Source organism: Phocoena sinus, chromosome 4 (assembly GCF_008692025.1).
Source record: "Phocoena sinus isolate mPhoSin1 chromosome 4, mPhoSin1.pri, whole genome shotgun sequence".
NCBI lineage: Eukaryota > Metazoa > Chordata > Mammalia > Artiodactyla > Phocoenidae > Phocoena > Phocoena sinus.
Window position 1 is genome coordinate 29,432,582 of NC_045766.1, and position 11,732 is coordinate 29,444,313.

Below are 11,732 nucleotides of genomic sequence, written 5' to 3' on the forward strand. Positions count from 1 at the left end.
CAATGTAGTACATGCTAAACCCTAAAGGTGACACAGGTAATGGTATTCCAGAGATTCAGAGTTGTCAGGGCATTAGGGACTGATTCACTACCAAAGTTCTTTGATGAGGAAATAAGAATGTGGGGAAGACACATCAATTCTTTTTTCAGGAGTTTTCATTGACTCAGAACTTTAGAAATGAAGGGATTGTAGTCATCATCAACTCTAGTCTCATTATTTTACAGATAAAGAACTAAAACAAGTCTTTGACACATTTTCATACAAAAAGTTTCAAATCTAATTGTTATGAAGTTAGGGAAAATAGCTTACCATGGATAAAAGGACTTAAAAAGAAGAGACAGGAAACAAATGGTAAAGATGAATGGGCCCCTCCCTTGGTACATCCTCCTATAAATACACACACCTCTCAAGGTTGGTCATCCAACTGTCCAGAAAATTTAGTTTTTATTGAAATATAGTTGACACACAATATTATGTCAGGTTCAGGTGTACTACATAGTGATTCAAAATTTACATACATTATGAAATGATCATCACAATAAGTCTAGCAACCATCTGTCCCCACACAAAGTTATTACAATATTATTGCTTTTGTTTCCTTTGCCTTAGAACGACAGGTCCAAAAAAAATGTATTACTACGATTTATGTCAAAAAGTGTTCTGCTTATGTTTTCTTCTAGGAGTTTTATGGTTTCCAGTCTTACATTTAGGTCTTTAATCCATTTTCAGTTTATTTTTGTATATGGTGTGAGAAAATGTTCTAATTTCTTTCTTTTACACATAGCTGTCCAGTTTTCCCAGCACCGCTTGCTGAAGAGACTATCTTTTCCCCATTGTATATTCTTGGCTCCTCTGTCAGAGATTAATTGACCACAAGGGCATGGAGTTAGTGCTGTGCTCTCTATTTTATTTCATTGATCTATGTGCCAGTACCATACTGTTTTGATTACTGTAGCTTTGTAGTATAGTCTGAAGTCAGGGAGCATGATACCTCCAGCTTTGCTTTTTTTTCCTCAAGATTGTTTGGCTATTTGGGGTCTTTTGTTGTTCCATAAAAATTTTAGGATTATTTGTTCTAGTTCTGTGAAAACTGTCATGGGTATTTTGATAGGGATTTCATTACATCTGTACATTGCTTTGGGTAGTATGGACATTTTAACAATATTAATTCTCCCAGGTCCACGGTGCTAATAGTCTGGAGGGAGGATTTGAAAACGGCACTTGCCAGTGCTGATGCTATCCCAATAGAATGAGCTCCCCTGACTTCCCTGCTGGTTCAGCTGTTAAGATTCTGTGCTCCCAATGTAGCGGGCCTGGGTTTTACCCCTGGTCAGGGAACTAGATCTCACATGCCACAACGAAGATCCTGCGTGCCACAACTAAGACCTGGTGCAACCAAATAAATAGATTTTTTTTAAAAAAAGAATGAGCTCCCCAAAAGGACCACCATCCCCATTCTCGGAGGGTGGGGGTGGTCCCAGTTGCCTCCTGAGTCTCCAGGATGCTCTCTAAGATCAGCAAGTGGGTGTGATTTGGTCTCCTTTAAAACAACCACATCTGGACTGGGTCTCAGAGCATGTGAGATTTTGCATGTGCCCTTTAAGAGTAGAGTCTCTGCTTCCTATAACTCCCCAGCTCTCCCAAACATAAGCCCTGCTGGTTTTCAAAGCCAGACATTCTGGGAGTTCATCTTCCTAGTATAGGATCCCTAGGCTGGGGAACCCAATGTGGGGCTTAGACCCCTCACTCCTTGAAGAGGACCTCTATGACTGTGATATTCTTCCTGTTTGTGGACTGCCAACCCAGGGGTGTGGGTCCTGACTATAACGTGTCTCCACTCCTCCCACTGGTCTTGTTGTGATTCCTCTTTATGTCTTTAGTTGTGGAAAATCTTTTTGCTAGTCTTCAAGTTCTCCTCACAGATAGTTGCTCTGTAAATAGTTGTAATTTTGCTGTGCTGTGGGTGGAGGTGAGCTCAGGGTCTTCCTACTCTGCCTTCTTGGCATCTCCCTGCAGAAACTTCTTTTATGGGAGTTACAAACCTCGTGTTGCTTTCTGGAGTACATGATATATCTCTACACTTTGGACTACAAATTCTTTGACGCAAGGACAGTATCTGGATTCAAGTCTACGTCTCCATGCCTAACGGGGGACCTAGCCCATAATAGGCAATCGATAAATTTGTTGTGTCAATGAAGGTACCCAGGGCCCATTTTTCTTTCTCCTAGAGCCTCAGACTGAGTGAAGTATTGCCCCTCATCCTGAAATAAACTGTAGGAAGATTTCAAAATGAGTAGCCAAAAAAAGTAGGAAGTGGGCGTCTGTGTTACAAACTGAACAAGGGGCTGGAGTGATCCATGAGTATAAAAGTTAAAATTGTATTTTCTATAACTGCGTTTGGTTTCTGACTCTGAGTGCCGCTGAGCCAGGGTTTAACTTGGGTTGTTCTTGGGGTTTTCCCTTCTGTGTCAGCATTCTACTGGGCCCATGAGCACAAAGACCCACTTGAATGGGGGAAAGGAAAAGTGGGGTGCTAGGAAGAGTAAAATAAAACCTCAATTGTTTTCTGAAAATGTTACCCAGCTACATACACATAACAGGCTGATGAGCCTGAGCTCTTAGTGGTGATGGAGGAAAAGAGAGAAAAAGAAATTCCAGGTTTTACCCAAACATACCAGTCACAAGTACAGTCGTAGGCAAGAAGTTATAATGAAGTGCTGAACAATTACATGTAAGTAGCGCCCAGCTTCTCCTCCCACTGTTCAAGCCCTAGGAGAAGTCTGCCCAGGAACTAAGGACAGCTCTCCTCTGAGCAGTTTCAGGAAGACACAAGGTCTCTGGAGGATCTCCAGATGGAGACAAAAGCAACAACAACAAAAAACAAATGGTCAGATGGAGCATCTCAAGACAGGCATCATAATCCTTCAATCGACAAAGACCCAGGTAGCAACAGGATATGACTGATGACTTTGGATAATCGCGTGGAAAGGGTACATGAAGTACATTCCTATTTAGCCAACAAACTGTGGAATAACTACGGGTGCTAATCTATGGAGTATATCCATCCAAGAGGGGAAATAGGACAAATAAAGAAATAGAGAAGAGAGAAGAGGAGGAAAAGGAGAAAAAAGAAAAGAATAGGTCCAGGGTTTATAATAATTCATGGGAGAGGACCACTGAGATTGGCCCCAGGGAGGAAAAAAATCTACCTTTCTACAAAATTACTTTGTCCTGTGTTAGAAATACTAACAGACTGGCACTGACCTCAGCCCAGCATATCAGTCACGGTTCAGTCAGAGATTAAAGATCCATGTGTGTCAAAATTACAAGGATATTCCCTCACTAATTGTGAGAGCTCGTTAAGCAGTCTCTGATAGACTATTGTCTCTGTGTCTAACGCTGGGGCTTGAAGTCCTCAGGGCAGGCAATCGGCAAGGGGAGACGGTTGTAAAGGGTGAGAGAGCATGAACAAACTGGAAGCCACAGCATGAGCTGAAGACCAGGAGGATGGACTGAGACCCGTGTCAGCTCTCGTTGCCTCTGACTTCAATGGTACGGGTGTCCTGCAGAAGGTAGAACCCTTTACCATGGAGCTGAACACACACTGGGTGTGGTGGACCCCGGGGTCAGAGAAGCTGAAGATCCTGGGGAAGGCGAGCAGGTGTAGATCCAGCTGCTGCCTTATGTCAAAGACAGTGTGCAGGAGTTACAAGGTGCTACTGCTTCCTGTCTGCCCTCCAGAGCTGGCAGGAATCGCTCTTGTGGTTCACCCTAGCGGGAAGCATAACTCTGGGAAATGCAGTTTGACCTAGCCAAGTCAACATGTTACAAAGCCACCATACTCAGTTTGGAGAAGGGAATGGGTTTCTTTACTTTCTTGACTGTGTGCACGTCCTGTTTCTTAGTGTAGATCAGGGCTTCTCGTAGCTGACATCTGGGTGAGGTAATCCCTTGTCAGGTGTGAGAAGAGCTGCCCAGTGCACTGTGGGATGTCTAGCCCCAGCCCTGGCTTCTACCAACTAGATGCTAGTATCAATCTCTCCTTCTCAGTTGTGAGAACCAAAAATATCTCCAGATGTTGCCGAATGTCCCCTGGGGGGCAAAGTCACCCATTGTTGAGAATCACTCGTCTAGAATGTGTACTGCTTGAGGAGAAGAGCCATAGTTCTTTATCCTGGAAACCAGCAGTGTTTACACACAGAAAGTGCTCAGTAATTGGCTGAATGCCCAAATATGTGCATAAACAAGTATCTGCCCATCACCAAAGTGACATACATACATTGAAAAGAAGGTACCCTGTTCCTTAAATGTTCTGACTTCATAGCGCTGCTTTTCTTGGTCTAAATACACTCCCAGATGATCTTCACTGCTGTGGTTTCATGACTATGTTCATGACCCCCATGTCTGTATCTCCAGCCCAGACCACTGCCTTGCCTGCTCGATGTCTGTCTTTGAATTCCTCACTGGCACCTCAAAGCAACATTTCTAAGCTGAACTCTCCCAGTCCCTCCATACATGCTTGTCCTGAAATCCTTGTCTTAGGGAATGTCATCCTCTGTATTAGGTAGACCTAGAAATGCAGGAGTGAGCCGAGATGTGTCCTAAACGCAAAACTTAGCATGCCCCTGTCCTTTCGATGGCTTCCATCACCCAGCCCCCACTGGCCTCTGCCCTTGCTCTGCCTGGAACTCAGGGATCCAGTAACTGCCTGTTGTCATGGGCATCCCATACACTCTTGGAAATCCTGGCTTTGCATGTGCTGTTCTGTCTGCCTGGGAACACTCTTTCCCTCTTATTCATTAGGGTAACTTCTTCTTCATTTTTTAAATTTTGTGGGGGGATGTCTTTTTTGCTGCGCGCAGGCTTTCTCTAGTTGCGGCGAGCGGGGGCTCCTCTTCATTGCGGTGCGCGGGCTTCTCGTTACGGTGGCTTCCCTTGTTGCAGAGCACGAGCTCTAGGCACGTGGGCTCAGTATTGTGGCTCATGGACTCCAGAGCGCAGGCTCAGTAGTTGTGGCGCACGGGCTGAGTTGCCCCGCGGCATGTGGGATCTTCCCAGACCAGGGCTCGAACCTGTGTCCCCTGCATTAGCAGGCAGGTTCTTAACCACTGCGCCACCAGGGAAGCCCTTCTTCTCCTTTAAGTAAGACTCAGCTCACTTCTCATCTTGTTCTTCCTTCATCACAGTACCCCCAGCTAATTGACAACCCCTCCACATTCTCCCATGACATCCTGTATATGTCAGAACGGTTGCCCTTTGCAAGTTATATCACATAACACTTCCTTCTTTCCCTCTGGACTGAGAACTCCTTGTGCTTGGAAACTCTGTCTCATCAATGTTTGTACCTCTTTCCACCTTTGGGCCTGGAACATAGTAAATGCTCACTGAATAGACTGTTATCCTTGTTGTGGCGCCATGAATAAATTATTCCGCTCAAGAGAAAGAGAAAGCTACTCTCACGCATTTTAGAATCAAGCATTTGTAATAAAAAACAAAACAAAACAAAACTCGGCATTCATTGTACATACCCAGAAATCTTGGTAAGTGATATACATGGAGAATTTCACTTAATCCTCAAAACAACCTGCCAAGTGTCCACAACGGCCCATATCTTCCCTGCTTCTTTGCCTTGACCAAGCTTTAGTGATCCCCTCTCCTCCTCACAGGACGCTGAACTCTGCTTGCTTCTAAGCCTGGGCAAGCACTCAAGTGTCCCTTTATCAGCTTATCTGGGGAATGTGCTGACCACAGCGAGACACTGTTCCTGTCAGACTCCCGGCCATCAAGCCCCCTTGCTCACCCAACTTCCCACTGCTGCGAAGGTCTGCTTACCCCTCCCATAAAAGAAAAGCCTTTTTGATTTGTTTTTGAGATGCCTGCAGGTTCCTGAGATCGGTGATTTTCCTGTTGCAATAGTCCTTTTGAATAAAATTTCCCCCTTTCTAAGCCTGCATTTGTTTTTATTTGGTACAACTCTAAGATAAAGAAACTATGATTAGCCCATTTTGTATAAGACTAAAGTGAAGCTTAGAAAAAATAAATTCCCCAGGACCTCATAAAAAGCAAGTGGGAAGTCCAGGATCTAAACCCAGAGAGTCGAAAATCAAAGTGAAAAATAAATAAATAAAAGGGACTTCCCTGGCGGTCCAGTGGTTAGGACTCAGCGCTTCACTGCAGGGGGCACAGTTTGATCCCCGGTTCGGGAACTAAGATCCCGCATGCCTCGAGGCACGGCCAAGGAATAAATAAAGAAAGAATAAAAGAAACCCAGAGAGTCGGACTATTTGAGGGTGAAAGTCCACACTCTCAGCCCTGTGCTCCCTACCTCCCTAATTCTTCTAAAAGCACCTAGGAAGGGATGCTTTCTTATGCTAACTTAAAGTTCCATTGTAAAACTAAAATATCAAAATTTTGTTATTTTTTTAAATTTCATAATTTATACTGTTCATTAATTCATGCTAACCTGAATTAGTGAAAAGTATCACTTAAAACATGTAATCAAAATCATTATTTTAATATAATCTTTCAAAGCGCCTATATAAAGACACCCACACACAGAGTCCCCTGGTTGCTCACTCCTATAATTTTTATTTCCCAATTATTTCTATTTAATGATTTTATTCTCTCCGTGTGGAATAAGCTGGAATGCCGAGGCAGAATTCTATAACCCTTGGGGTTAAAAAAGAAGAAAGAAAAGAAAAGAAGCAAAAAGAAAAGGAAAAAGGGGAGAAGAAAAGAGAGAAGAAAAGAAATGAGAAAAGAAAGAAAAGAAAGGAAAAGAAAAGGAAAGGAAAGAAAAGAAAAGGTTCCTAAGCAATCTGCCCCCATGCCTGCCACCAGCTGAGAAGCTGACACTTGCAGAGCATGTGCTCTGAGGCAGACATCGGTCTTGACCTCCATCAAACCCATTTAATCACAACCTGCGCCTGGGGGTTAATTATGCTAATATTATCACCCTTAAGTGAGAAGTTAGGAAACTGAGGCATGAAGAGGTTGAGCAAGAGGCCCAAGAAGGTCACAGAGCAAGGCGGAGGCAGAGCTGGCATTAAACCCGGGACACCTGGCTCCAAGCCTGAGCCTCCCTCTGACCGCACCAGGCTCTCCTGCAGGGCACCCGCAAGTGTCAACACCAAGACCACAAGCGCCAGGAGCTGAGTTCAGCGCAAATGGGCAGCAGGTACTGCAGACAGTGGACTAAAGAATAAAAACATCTGGGAGTTGATGCCAATGATCTGCTTCAGCAAATGCAGAGATCTCGGCTACTGCTGAACATGCACATCTTCCCTGTCCAGGCTTCCTCAGGAACGTGACCGGTTCTCTGCTTCAGTATGCGGCCCCTCCTGGAACAGGGAACGGTGGAGAGCTTGATGCTGCCTGAGACAGTCAGTACCTGTGCGGCCTTGGGGAAAGCTCCAGGCCTAAGTTTCCTCGCTGGTAAATGAGAGCGATGAGTCAGGCCATTCAAAGTTCCTCTGTAGGAGGAACTAGTTTGCTCTGAATAGCCTAGCTTATTAAAATCTGGGTCCACAGAGCTTAACTCCTTGGAGAGCTTTTTAAAATCCCAGTGTCCCCTCACACCAGTCAAAATGGCCATCACCAAAAAATCTGTAAACAATAAATGCTGGAGTCGGTGTGGAGAGAAGGGAACCCTCCTACACTGTTGGTGGGAATGTAAGTTGGTGCAGCCACTATGGAGAACAGTATGGAGGTTCCTTAAAAAACTAAAAATAGAGCCACCATGTGATCCAGCAATCCCACTCCTGGGCATATATCCAGAGAAAAGCATAATCTGAAAAGGTACATGCACCCCAATGTTCGTTGCGGCACTATTTACAATATCTAGGACAAGGAAGCAACCTAAATGGTACATATATACAATGGAATATTACTCAGCCATAAAAAAGAACAAAATAACGCCATTTGCAGCAGCATGAATGGGCCTAGAGATTGTCTACTGAGTGAAGTAAATCAGAGAAAGACAAACATGATGTCACTTATATGTAGAATCTAAAAAAATGGTACAGTGAACTTATTTACAACACAGAAATGAGTCACAGATGTAGAAAACAAACTTATGGTTACCAAGGGAAGAAGGGGGAGGAGGGATGAATTGGGAGATTTGGATTGACATGTACACACTACTGTATATAAAATAGATAACTAATAAGGACCTACAGTATAGCACAGGGAATGCTACTCAATACTCTGAAATGGCCTACATGGGAAAAGAATCTTAAAAAGTGTGGATATATGTGTATGTATAACTGATTCACTTTGCTGTACAGCAGAAACTAACACAGCATTGTAAATCAACTATACTCCAATAAAAATTAATTTAAAAAAATCCCAATGTCACCTCCAGAGATACTGATTTAATCAAAGGAGATTGGGGCTTCCCTGGTGGTGCAAGTGGTTGAGAGTCCGCCTGCCGATGCAGGGGACATGGGTTCGTGCCCCGGTCCGGGAAGATCCCACATGCCGCGGAGCGGCTGGGCCCGTGAGCCATGGCCTCTGAGCCTGCGCGTCCGGAGCCTGTGCTCCGCAACAGGAGAAGCCGCAACAGTGAGAGGCCCGCGTATCACCAAAAAAAAAAAAAAAAAGGAGATTGAAGCTCAGGCATCAGTGCTTTTTTTCTTAAACTCACCAGGTGATTCTAATAAGGAGGCAGTTTTGAGAACCATCGCTCTGGAGTGTTTCCAAACTTGAATATTCACCAAAAATACCTGGAGGGCTTATTCCCACAGCAAAGTTTCTGATTCAGTAGGCTTTGAGGGTGAAGTATTTCTAGTAAGTTCCCAGAAAACACTGATGCTGCTGGCTCAGAGTCCCCACTTTGAGAATTCCAGAAATTTTCACACCCTCTGAAATGGTGTATGCAGTCAGATGAGTAATTTTTACCCCCAATCCTGGAGAGAAAACTCATAGGTTTCATTAGATTCTCAAAGAGACCTTTGACCTGAGAAAGCAGATGATTTTGCAACTTGTTCCATCTTGAAGTAGTCCCAGAGGGGTGTGTGTGTGTGTGTGAAGTACCTGGGCATTGCTGGGCTCTATGATGCTGACACACCGACTAATCCACAATCAGTTTCCCACCCAGAAGTTGCACTCAGGGCATCAGGTTGGGGAAGAGGGTGAACGTGACAACTTTCCCCAGGACCAAATGTGAATTCTGGGGAGAAGGAGAAGGAGAGAGAGAGAATTCCCAGTGACTCTTTGGAGCAGAAAGAAAACCTCTATGGATAACCATGTTGCCTCATGCCCGTTGATGTTGAGGAAATGAATACTGTGCCATCACAATCAGCCTGCAGATCAGATAAACAACATTTCATCAGCATGAATTATCCTTATCCTCCCGTCCAGAATGTGGCGTGGGAAGTTCATATATAAAATTTAACATATATGTTCTTTCAACCTTTCAAAATCTCCATTTTTGTGAAATGTTTTATAATGTACAAGATACATTAGGACAACATCTATGTATATAATTTACAAATAGAGAAATGAGCAGGCAAACATACATACCTTGGGGTTCCAGGATAGAAAACTTTAGAGACTACTCATCAGGTGTGGCGGTCCTCAAACTTGAGAGCCCACCAGAATCACCTGGAAGTTTGCTAAATAAATGCAGATTCCCAGCCCTCAGCCTCGTTCAGATTCGGGAAGTCGGGGAAAGTCACATTCTACGCTGACATCTTAGGATAATCTGAGGCAGGTGATCCATTGACTCCACTATAAACCTTGCTGAGAGAATGCCTTATATTTTCCTTTTTTTTTTTTTTTTTTTCCTATGCACTTAAAAATAACTTTATTCTCACTCAAAAGCTATAGCTCTTCCTGGCAAGGGATATATAGGCAAGTGCAAAGAAGGTTAACAAAAATATCAGTATTCTGTATGTCCTTCTATTTCCTGCTCCCGTGATGTCCCCCTCCTTCCCCAGCCTCTCCTGGAGTTGGTCACCACACATGACAAAGCCATCTGCTGCCCTCTAATGGCAACTCGGCCCAGCTGATCACTCAGCAAATAATTTCTGAGGCAGGCAGGTTTGGCCATCTTTCCAAAGAATCCAATTTTTTCTAATATTTCCCCATTGAGGAACACTTTCCTGAAGCCTCTTTAATTCAAGACACAGAAGTGCACGCAAACAAGTCAATCAAAGATGGCGCCGTCCACAGGAAGGGTTGCAGTGTAAAAGACAAATTCTCACAAACATATTCATTCATCCAACAGATGTTCTGAAAATATTTTTGAACAGTGTACCAGGTATGGTTCAAGACGCTACATGCTAAAGAAAAAAAAAATCTCTGCTCTCACAGCACTGACAGGCTAATGGGGGGAGACAGTGACATCTTACTGTTAGATGGCGGTAAATGCTGTCGAGAAAAATGTGGCCTGGGAAGAAGGGAGTTGGAAAAGCTCACCAGTAAAAGCAGGAAATGAACACTTATTGACCATTTTTGAATTACTGAGTATTCTACATAAGTCACTTCTCTTGATCTTCACCGCTCTCTCATTGTAACCCCCTTTTTTAAACTGTAATAGCCAATTTACATGTAAAGAAACTGAAGTTGCACAACCCTAGAAACTTGGCTAAGGCCAAGATGTTAATTCATAGCGACATGGTACTGACCTTCTTAACTGGTTGTAGGAAGTGAAGCCCAGGGCCAATTTGTAAAGGAGACTGCCCACACCTGCCCTTCCTCAGCTCCCACACCCACCCTTCTCCAGGACCTTCAGTGCTGCATGGAATGTACTAGACTCACTTTTCCCCATGAATCTTTCCCTTGTTCTCATTCTCTGAAGCTCTTATTTTACTCTATGATAATTCCATAAATGGATTCTCCTAGAGTGCGGGTGTTTAGTGACTGTTAATGTCTGCTAATCCCATAATTTTCTCCATTTATAGCCTAACTAGTCACATCATCATTACCCAGGTAAGATATTTGAGGGGGCCCTTTTTCTGGAAACAGTCCGTAATCTTAATAGTGGAAATATCAGGCCCTTTGGTTGAGCAGAAACGAACATGCTTGTTGAAATGGTGCTATTTATGGGGATTAGTGTCATATTAAAATTTCAGTTTCTCATCTTCCTGTCTAAGTACTGAACTCTCGAAAATGCTATAAGAAAAGAGCGTGTCTTTGTGTGCACGACACAAATCCATTGATCTCCTGTGAGATTTGAAAGATAAGAGAACTTTCACTTTTTACTTTATACTTGTTGGTACCGGGTATGAGCCCCCCGTACCTTAAAAGTGATGATGAGGTACTTCCCTGGTGGTGCAGTGGTTAAGAATCTGCCTGCCTATAAAGGAGAAACTAACACACCATTGTAAAGCAATTATACTCCAATAAAGAGGTTAAAAAAAAAAGAAAAAGAAAACTCAGAATTGACTGAAATGTATTGGAAGCAGGACATATATTTGAAACTCAGTGACTCTGGGCTAGAAATACTATCAACAGTGTTAAGGACATATACAAAATGAATGCTTTGTGTGATTCTCTTTCCATAATACATTGTCTTTTTTAACATTGTATTGTTCAATATTTAATTAGATTATATTTTGAAAGCAAAAAAAAAGAATCTGCCTGCCAATGCAGGGGACACGGGTTCGATCCCTGGTCCAGGAAGACCCCACATGCCGCAGAGCAACAACTACTGAGCCTGCGCTCTAGACCCAGGAGCCACAACTACTGAAGCCTGCGTGCCTAGAGCCCGTGCTCCACAACAAGAGAAG